This window comes from Nycticebus coucang, chromosome 5 (assembly GCF_027406575.1).
Source record: "Nycticebus coucang isolate mNycCou1 chromosome 5, mNycCou1.pri, whole genome shotgun sequence".
Classification (NCBI taxonomy): Eukaryota; Metazoa; Chordata; class Mammalia; order Primates; family Lorisidae; genus Nycticebus; species Nycticebus coucang.
The window spans coordinates 24,961,245-24,972,163 of record NC_069784.1 but is presented as its reverse complement, the minus strand read 5'-3'; positions in this window follow the sequence as shown (position 1 = coordinate 24,972,163).

Below are 10,919 nucleotides of genomic sequence, written 5' to 3'. Positions count from 1 at the left end.
TGAGGCACATACTTCAATATTTTTAAAAAGCTTTACAGGTAATTCTGGCACGCAGTTAGAAGTGGAGAGGCATTCTTTTTAATAGAATGTCTAATTTTATCCACAGTGCCCAGCATAATTGCCTGGCACATAGACAACCCTCCAGAACTGTTTACAGACTCAGTGAACCGGTCGGAGATCAAGTTTTGTGAGATGTAGTCCTTCACTTGAGCCGCTGCCATTGGTGGTCATCAGATCAGGTAAGTCCAATGATTCTGAGTAAATAAAATGCAGCCAAACCACAGGTGCCAGCAAGTGAGCTGTGTCATTCAAACCTATCAAATTATTGATTTAACCCGGACAGGACTAACCTCTTTTGTAATTTAACAAAAAATCTTAATTAGCTTACTATCGTCTTTATGTTGGTTCAGGAAGATTCCATTGGGTAATTTGGTTTTGTTTTGTTTTGTTTTTCTTAATTCTTCATGCAAGCTTTGGCTAGGACTTAGCAAATCTTCCAGTGACCACAAACATATGTACTTTAACAAGAAATTGGTAAATGGAGATGCTCACAAACACAAAGCCTCCCACTTGAAAGATCTTGATATAAACGTCTTTTATAAGGCTCCACAAAGTGAAGTTATTAACATATCCAAACCCGATTGAATGCAAGCCAGCTATAGACTTAGATTTCTCTATTATTTCCTGCTCAAATGCCTCTTGGTCAAATAAGATCCTACTAAGATAGATGTGGGATCAGTTAAGTGAGCATGTGTACATACGTCATTCAAGGCATTTAGAGTCTTGAATTCAACTGAAAGATTAAGATAATGTCCATGCACACTGATCTTCGGAGTTGATGATCTGCCTGATCTGGTGGCTCCAAGAAAGGTTATCAGTATCAGTTCTGATCAAAACTTTAGATACAATTGGTGATAATGCATAAATTATTTGAGTATATGGGTTAAGGAAATAGAAATACATTCTTAACAATGACGGGTGGATATGTTATTTATCCAAGGCAGAAAATTGAAAACAATTGTTTGACGTTCCCAATGAAGTATTATGTCCTTGTTGACGAGTCCAACTTAGTTTCTGAACAAAAGATGACATGTCCATTAAAGGTTGGGATAAGAAAACTTGATTAAGCAGATGAATCATAGGCGATGATAATGTCAGCTTGTCTGCAATGGGCTGGATAAGATCTAGCACATGTTGCTGATAAGGGTCTCTTTTCTTTCTTCTTGCTTTAAGTTGGTATGTAGAGCAGTCGACTTGAAATTTGTCATCTATGAATTTCAAGGTATTATCCAGCGGGAAAGATGCGTGAAGTTTAGGTATCATTACATGTTGAGGGATACTAAATAGTATTCCATTCATTAATTTAGCCTTGTATTCTTCCAAGTGGTCAAGTGGTGAGAAAAGAAGCCAGAAGAAAGGGTACAGCATCCAGCTTTAACATCACTTAGTAAGCACACAGAACAATCCTCAAAGGAGCAATGTAATTTTGGTGGACGGTAAATTAAGACTATGGTTACTATTGTCTCAGGTAGACATAAGCAGAACCACATATGATATCCTTGAGTTGCCATCTTCCATATGTAGGGATGGTCTCCGATATACCACCGAGCAGCACGTGGGTCTTCAGGATACTCGTTAACACTCATGCATCCAGCGTGAACTGGTTTTAATACATAATTGAAATCACAGTCCTGAAATACTCCCCATGATGTGCACTGATTTTTCACCTCTGGCAAGTTAGGCATGACAATCTTCGCAGTACTAGGAGTTGATGATGTATCACAGAGGAGGGCCTTGAGTAAATCCCCTGAGGAGGTCATCCAATTCAGGATCATCATCCTAAGGAGGAGGAGGCAGTGCAGATGGTTCCTTGGCAGCACTGGTCATATGAATGTCAAGTTTAGGATTAGGCTTGTGGAAAGGTCAACTTTGCCCTGTGGAGCACAAGTAGAAACATATGAGGAAAGGCTTAGCCTATTAACTGGTTTCTCAATATCAGTTACCTTCCCAAGAATGATATTGATTTTATTCTCCAGTCTTTTTTTTTTTTTTGCAGTTTTTTTTTTGGCCAGGGCTGGGTTTGAACCCACCACCTCTGGCATATGGGGCCAGTGCCCTACTCCTTTGAGCCACAGGCACCGCCCTATTCTCCAGTCTTAAGTCTGTCTTCAAAGGTTTCTGTCTGCCCTGTCTGCCTCTTCTGATCTCATCCTCTCCTGAGCTGATGGACCCTTCCTCTGTTTCGCTCCCTCTCTTTTCTTCTGAGGGGGATTTGACATCATCTAAGGTTACTTGCCTAAGCCTTTCTGCTATGAAAGTGAATTCTCTCAAGTGAATTTACGACGACTTGCTTGGACATGGTGTCCTCTGTTGGGTAATTTGAAGACGCAGTTTTGAAAATTTTCTGAGTTGGGAGGATAAGCATACCATTTTGAAATCAGAAAATCCTTTTTGCTAACAATCTAAGATTGCAGAAGGAAAATGCCTTTGTGTCATAAAACATTCTTTATCGGTACAGTCAAGAGCTTCACATAAAAGATTTCAGAGCTGGGTTAGATGGTTCAATAAGCAAAAATTCCCCCAAATTTTGAAGGTTTCATTTCAGTGTGTGGGGGGAAGATGAGTTAAATTAGGCTTTCTCACCTGAAGGCCGTTGGTGGCCACATTGTTTTGAATAACTATGATTAAGCCTCAGGTGACACGTGTTCCTAAGTCATTGCCCTTAGTGTTTAATTTGGAGCCCCTGATGTTCTGGCTACTGTATAAGGCCCCAGGCTTTCTGGCTATGGGGAAAAGGAGTTTCCTATGTTAGCTCAGCTGCCCCCACAAGCTGAATAAAGGTGATGTCCCATGCCTGCTCGCCAGCCACCAGGAGTTGACTAAAGGGCATGTCACATCTATCTTTGGCTCCTCGGTTCTTTGTTGATTTGTCTGAATCCAGTGCGAGCCTTTTCAGCCTCAACCATTGGCACCACGGTTATATTATATAACCACGGTGTGTTATATTTGATGGTGTAATAGAAGTCACTGTCGTATTTTCTTAGAGTAAGCCAATTCCACTTTTCCTCTAGCAGTGATTGGTTTGTAGCAAACCTAAAGCAGTGAGAATTAAATGGATTTGGGCGAGAAAGGCTGAAGACAAATCCTGGCATTCACTCCCCTGCAAGACTACCCTGTCTTTCTGATCTCCTCTGGGTGCTTCCCAAATGGCAGGTGCCTTGGCTCGGAGCCACCTGGAGGGCTCGTTAAGCACACAGATTCCTGGACCTCGCTCCCAGAGGGTCTCACCTAGTAACTTGATGGTGGAGCCTGCAAATCTGCATTTTTAGCAGCCATTCCAGGTTGATTCTGATGCAGGAAGCGTGACACCTGCAGAAAGATTGCTCTAGGTTTGCGTTGTCTTTTTCCCACTTCCATCAGCTAAGGGAAATCTATGCCAGGGTGGAACAACTTAGGCCATCGTGGGAGTTTTCTTGTGCTAGGCATGCATTGCTTTATTTAAACCTTTTTTAAACAAGTATACACCAAAGAACTTCATATGCCCCTTCAAGGGATTTATTCCTGGCTGAAATTCAGTCTTGGAGTCAATGTTTTCAAATCTAGTAGATTAAACTGTTTTACCAAAGCTGTCAGGAATGTTTTCACAAATCCTGCCTTTTAATCTGAATGAAAATAGGATATAGACGCCACTGAAACAATTTCAAATGGAATTCACCATCTAATTAGAGAAATTAATTCACCAACGAGAAATTAATACTGTATTAATAAAGTGCTCTATAGCAGGGAGCTGGTAAACACCTAATGCTACAAACACGCTCAATTAAAATGGAGATCTAGGCTATGTACCTGTGGGCCAAGGTCAGGAACGGCAGAAGCTGCCCCAGCACTGGTCCTTGCTTGGGGGAAAGGCCCTCAGTGAGGGGCGGCTAAGGTCAGTGCCACCGCCTTCTATCTGCCTTTAGCTCCTCCTATCTTTTCCCTCTTCTATCCCTTCCTCTCTGTTTTTTGTTTTTTTTTTTCTCTTTCCTTTCCTTTCTCTCAGAAGTGAGAGTGAAATCTGGACCCAGAGCCCCTTGAGTGGTTATTTGACCTTTTACAAAGATGGCTGAGTGATGCATTTGCCCACAGGCTCTAGTTCGAAAGTCCCATCCTCAGCATTGAAAGAGAGTAGCAGTTTGCAAGCCAACCCAGTCTTTCCCTCCCTTAGGATGCTCACTGTGGTGATTAAAGTCTATTGTGATAATTTCTAAAATGAGGAGGAAATAGGACATTAGTTCTCCCAGAACTGAACTGGAACCCCAGACAAGCTGCCAATGTGAGGGTGAGTCATTGTGAAGTCTGGGAGCTGTTTGCCATCTATCAGCACAGAGCGAAGTTAGAATGGAAATCAGCAAAAAACAAATGACTCAGTTTTCCTCTTTAGAAAATGCTCCATTCCAGCTGCCTGTTGACTGCCCAACGTTAGTCTAGAATGGAGAACTAACAGCTATTCCTCCACTGGTGTCCATGGAAGCGGGCTGCTTCCCCACTCAGCAATGCATTGGGTAACTTTTTGCAAAAGCTTATAACATTCTGCACCGGGAAGGGCAGATACAAGACAAAGGAAGATTCGACCATGTATTTATTTCCTGCTTTCTCAAAAAATCATGTGGTGGGAAAGAATGAGAAAGCCTGTGTTTCCGCCCCAACTTTGCTGTTTACACACTATTTGATCTCGGACATCATCTAAGCTTTTTGAAAGTGTTTCCTCATTTGTGAAATGAGAGTAATAAATACCTGCAGCACAAGGCAGTCGCAAAGGCTGGGTGAGTTAGCGTAACTGAATTAATGCACATTTTAAGCCTATAAAAATGCAAAGTATCTTTGCTGCTGTGAAGGCATTTGCAGGGATTGCAGTGGTTACACGATCACAGGAGGGAGGCCAGAGAGAGGAGAGTGCACTTTTCTTCCATGTAGAGGAGAAATAGTAAATGAGAGGACATCCTGTTATTACAGGGATATTTTTATGTGTATGAAGAGGGACCTCTGTTTTAAAAGCTCAATCATGTCATCATTGATTTCAAGACACTAAGTAGCAAATGCATTAACAGTAGACATTTCTCACCTGAGTTATAATAGCTATCATTCAACACTTACTTTAGATGGAGCACCATGATAGACTGTTCATGTCACAGCAGCTCATTTAATCTCAGCCCTATGATGCTGGTGTTCTCAACAGCCATTATCAATAACTCTATGCAGCAGACCAGTATTCACATTTTACAGATGATGAAACTGATCAAAATGAAATTTTATCAAATTTCCCAGGGTCATACACCTAATAAACAGTGGAAAATGGTTTTAAACCCTGGTGGTCTGACTCCAAAGCTTATGTTCTCAACCACCAAACTCTGAGCATGGAAGACATGCTTTCTCCAATTGGAACAGAAAATCCAGTCTCTGTGACAATTTGCCCTTGACTTAAGTTCCTGTCTTTGAAATTGGTACATGATGATGAGGGTAGCATAAACACATGCTCATACCGCTCACACCTGGCCCCTGCTAACCAACAGCCTGAGTGCCAAGAAGGAATGTGATGTAACTGATGAGTCAAGGGCTTAGGCTCTTAATTCTGCCCTATTACTGACTAGCTGTACGTGTTGGGTAAGTAATTTAAACTCTGAGTGGAGAGTCATAATGTTTATCCAGCCTGTCCCACAGGTAATTGTGAGACGGTACATATGAAAGTATTTTTAGATACCAAAGAAAGTGAGAACTTTAGTAAGAGTTTCTTTAGGCTGAGCACAGTGGCTCATGCCTGTAATCCCAGGACGTAGGGAGGCTCAAGTGGGAGGATCACTTGAGCCATGAATTAAAGATGAGGCTGGATAATACAGCAAGATTCTGTCTCTGCAAAAAAATTAATTAATTAAAAAATTATCTGGTCATGGTGGCCTGTGCCCTGTAGTCCTGGCTACTCAGAAAACTGAGGCAAGAGGATCAGTTGAGCTCAGGAATTGGAGCCTCCAATGAGCTGTGATTGTTCCACTATACTCCAGTTTGGGTGACAGAGTGAGACCCCTCTAAAAAAAAACAAATAAATAATGTTTATTCACCTGGAAAGAGGTTGGGAGAAGGTTCGGTGTTAATAGAGAAAAAGAAAAATAACCATCCTTCTTTATTTTCAGCGGTCACTGTTTCATATTTAATCATCTAAAGAAGTGTCTTGTAAGGTATGACATGCCTGCTGGTAGGACAAGGTGATTTTGAAAGGTACATGAAAAATGTATTTAATAATTATGTGTTCTAGAAAAAAATAATATACCTGTGATTTCTCAGATTATTCTTTAGGATCAGCTAACAATAAAAAATTAGTCAATTTAAAATCAGTTAACCTTAATAAAGTGCAGGTGCTCCGGGGAGATGGCAAGCAGGGTAAAGGTAGAAGGCAAACGATTTTAGGGAGCACCCACACGCTGGCCCTGTTTGAAAACACACTCTGACCCCAGCGGAGTTGGTTGAGCCTACCTCTGCTTGATCTCTTTTGACCTCTCCTCATCTTCATATACAATAATAATGGGCAAGGGGTCTGTTGACATTCTCCCCAGGGCTCCCCCTGCACCCTGACCCCCACTCCTGTTGAAAGGACCAACCCTACAAGGAAGGCAGCGAGAGCCACAAGGGGGTTTATTCACCCTCTATCACAGTGGTTCTCGCTAATGCCGCAACCCTTTAATACACTTCCTGTGGGTCGTGACCCACAGGTTGAGAACCACTGCTCTATCTCATAGACCAGTGTTTTTCAACCTTTATTTATCTCATGTCACGCTTGAACCTATAGTTCAACTTTTGTAGCACCCTTAAATTATGTTGATAAAAAAAGTGAAATATATTTACTGTGCTTTGAACTTCTTTCAAAAATAATATAATTAATGATCTTTAAAAATTTTCCCTGCACACCTAAGATCATCTCACGGCACACCCGTGTGCTGCAGCACCCTGGGCAACAATCACTAGCAGAGAGCTTGCAAACCACGGGTGCACCTTCTACGCAGGGTGTGAGGCTCTACTTTGAAAAGTAAGAATTTCTTAAAACTCCTGATCCAGCGTCTTTCAGGGGGCAAAGCTAAGTGCTCTGGAAAAGGTTTGTAGCAGGCCTGCTGGGATTAGTTCCTCAGGTCGGGCCCCAGTGTTCGCCATTCCCCAGCTGTAATGTGGCTGCTAAAGGTTGAAAGCTGGTGGTAACTATTTTACAGTAAGGTTTGTTTTGCCTTTGATGACAGGCCTTTCAATTCAGATAGTCTCTCCGGCGTTGTGGAGAACCCCATGTTGATCTGTTGTGATCTTTAAAATGCAGTGTAGCCTTCTACGTTAGGAGACGTGTGTGGACTGTGTCCAATATTTCTCCAAATATAACATAACTTATACAGCAGTTGAGAGAAAAACAAAGAAGCATCAATTACTAAGAAAAAGGGCTTCATATTTTTTTTGCGGAGCATGTGGGTTGGGGGGGGTTGTTTTTTGTTTTTTGTTTTTGTGACAGCGTCTAATGTGTTACCCTGTGTAGAGTGCTATGGTATCATAGCTCACAGCAACCTCAGTCTCTTGGGCTCAAGCAATTGTCCTGCCTCAGTCTTCCAAATAGCTGGGATTGCAGGCAACTCGTCATGATACCCAGCTAGTTTTTCCAATTTTTAGTAGAGACGGGGTCTCGCTGTTGCTCAGGCTGGTCTTGAACTCTTGAGCTCAGGAATCGACCCACCTCAGCCTCCCAGAGTGCTAGGATTACAGACGTGAACCACCACACCCAGCTGGAGCTTGTGGTTTAATGCAAACATTTCCTTTCATCATTTTTTTTTTTTTTTTTAGAGACAGAGTCTCACTTTGTTGCCCTCAGTAGAGTGCCGTAGCGTCACAGCTTACAGCAACCTCCAAGCTCTTGGGCTTAGGTGATTCTCTTGCCTCAGACTCCAGACTTGCTGGGACTACAGGTGCCCGCCACAACGCCCAGCTATTTTTTGTTGTTGTTGCAGTTTGGCCAGGGCCAGGTTCAAACCCACCACCCTTGGTATAAGGGGTTAGCGCCCTACTCATTGAGCCAGAGGCACTGCCCCTTCTTTCATTATTTTAATAGCAAAATCCTAACTTATAAAACCGAGAGAGGTGTAAAAGTCACATAGCTAAGTGGCAGATCTGAGATCTGAATCCCCTCCCAAAGACCATGATACCCTGTTTCCCCGAAAATAAGACATCCTCCGAAAATAAGACCTACTTACAGGAAAGATAAGACGTCCCCTGAAAATAAGACCTAGCGCATCTTTGGGAGCACACCTTAAAATAAGACACTGTCTTATTTAAGGGGAAACAGGGTGGCCCATAATACCACAGTACTCATATTCAAATCTTTATTGAGCGGTATCAAGGAATAGCACTGTTAAAATAATTTAATTTCATAAAGATATTTAAAAAATCAAAACTGCTTAACATGTAGGGACAAAAGCTGCCCGCACACCCTTCCTGGGGCCTCGTGGGATGATTGCTGGGGGCCCTGCTCCAGGCCCACTGCTTCCAGGACTGTTTGCTAAAATGACCATGCAGCCTTCCCACTTGGGGGGAGACAGAAATGAGTCAACAGCAGGGAAGAAGCCTGTCACGTCATCTGTACAGCAGCAGCAGGTGTGAGGATTGCAGAAGACAGGGCAGGAGCCGTGTGGGGCTCCCGGAAGCGAGGCAACATGGAGCTACTGGGAAAGAGCGAGGACTCTGACCGGGGAGAGGTTTTTCTCCTTTTGACAGACACACTTGAAGGAATCTGACAACAACCCACAGCTTTCTTTGTCAGGCCGGGCAAGCGAGAACCATGGGAAGTATTTCCCCACGCTGCTTCCATCTCTCACAAAACGCTGCCCAAGCAGTTTCCATTTCCCTTCTGTTTTCCCCAGGCTCCAAGTCACACACCGTAGCTGACAAACTGACGTCATTTTGGTCACTGTTTGCTTTTCCCCTTTTGTGGGTAAATGGAAAAGCGCCCCTCCCAGTCTTCTGTTTGTTGGGACGCTGCCCCCTGAGGCGAGTTGTGGGCCTGGGCACAGGCAGGTTCCAGGTCTGCGGAGGTCTTGGTCTCCAGCCTCCTGATCACGGCTTCCCCCCGGCTGGGGCACATCCTGCTTCGCGTTGTGAGGAAGCATGCATCTTCCACACAGATCCTCACATTGCTATGATTCATCTTATTGATATGAAATGGATCACTACAAAGAAGCTGTTTTGATTCTGTCTCCCTCTGTGTTTTAAGTTTGTTGCTTGGTTTTGTGGCTTGCTTCTGGTTGGAGTCTTTTGGAATGTGTAACACTTAACACACAACCGTTGTGAGCTCAGGATGCCCTGAGATTCAGAGTGACAGGGTTGGCCCCAGGAGGGAAGTTACGCAGTGTCATCAGCTCTGTACTCAGCCAGCAGTTCACCGAGGCCCTCGTGATAACAGCTCAGACTAATGGTCTGCCTGAAACACTGTTCGGCATCCTCCTTAAAACTCTGTTATCTGGCAAGTATTCTGTGCGTAATACGCAGGAAATGTGAAATCTCTGGGCTCTGTGGTTTTCTGAATGTCAAGTTAGCAAATTCTGAAGATTTTTGCAAGTGAGTATCTAAAATGTACTTGGAATATCAATTGGCTGCTCATTTTTGGTAGCAACTCAGCTTTATACTGCTAAAGCAGAGCTCTTCATACTGGGGTATGTGAACTCCACCCCCACCATCTCCTCCTGAAGTCCATGAAGACTTTCCAAAGGTAACAGGCCAAGATAGTTTACATGAACAATTTCCAGATATTTAATTTCCATACCTATGCATTCCCCCAACTGATCTGTGCTTAATGGGGGTAAAGGAGCCATCAGAAGGGTCAAACCATGAGTCCTCAAATTGCGGCCTGCGGGCCACATGAGGCGGTGTGATTGTATTTGTTCCTGTTTTGTTTTTTTTACTTCAAAATGAGATATGTGCAGTGTGCATAGGAATTTGTTCATAGGTTTTGTTTTTTTTTTAACTATAGTCCGGCCCTCCAACGGTCTGAGGGACAGTGAACTGGCCCCCTGTTTAAAAAGTTTGAGGACCCCTGGAAAGCAGCCTGAAGAATGAGAAAAAAAGTTGGGCTAACTCCAGGAGCAGAAGTAGACCTTGCTTTCCCTGTGGACAGGAGACTCTGAAAGGGTCCGGTCCTCCTGGACCAGAAAGTTTCCAAAAAACGTTTCTGTTGGTGCTGATCATTGGATTAAACTGTCAAGCTGAACTAAATAACGAGACTCTTTACCTATAGTTTAGCAGTGAATGAGATGAATGTAATAGTGAATGTGTGTGTCTGGGTAGGGAGGAAGGCGGCTACTTATGAATAATTTGCCCCCCCCACCGAAGATCTCTATATACTGTCTGTAAATTATTCTTTCATTGTAGATGGCCAACTAAACGGGTATGTTGCTTACAAAATAATCAAAGGAGGGTAAAGGAAAGGTGAGACTATCAATCTGCAGGTTTATTACCAATTTTTTTTAATTTTATTACCAATTTATAATTCACAAGTGTGTTCACATTATCTCACTCACCCCCATCAGCTTTCTCTGCTACATTTAAGATAGGAGCCCCCAGGGACAGCTTCCTCAGCCAGGCCTCATGGAGCTGCACCTGCACTTCCTGGCCTTCTCTCCTGCAGTGTCCCTGGAATGCAAGGTGCCCCTTCCCCTGCCCACGGCTAATTCCACCTCCTCCCCTTCCTTGGGGACCCCATCAATCATCCTCCAGAAACTTTAGCATCTCTCTTTCAACTGGCTCTTTCCCACACATTGACATGGTCAAATGTCTCCTGTGTTCGGAGAAATGAAGCCCTCCTGGCCCGATGTTCCCTCCAACATCTGCTCCGTCACTCTCTCTCCCTTATCTCTATGTCTCAC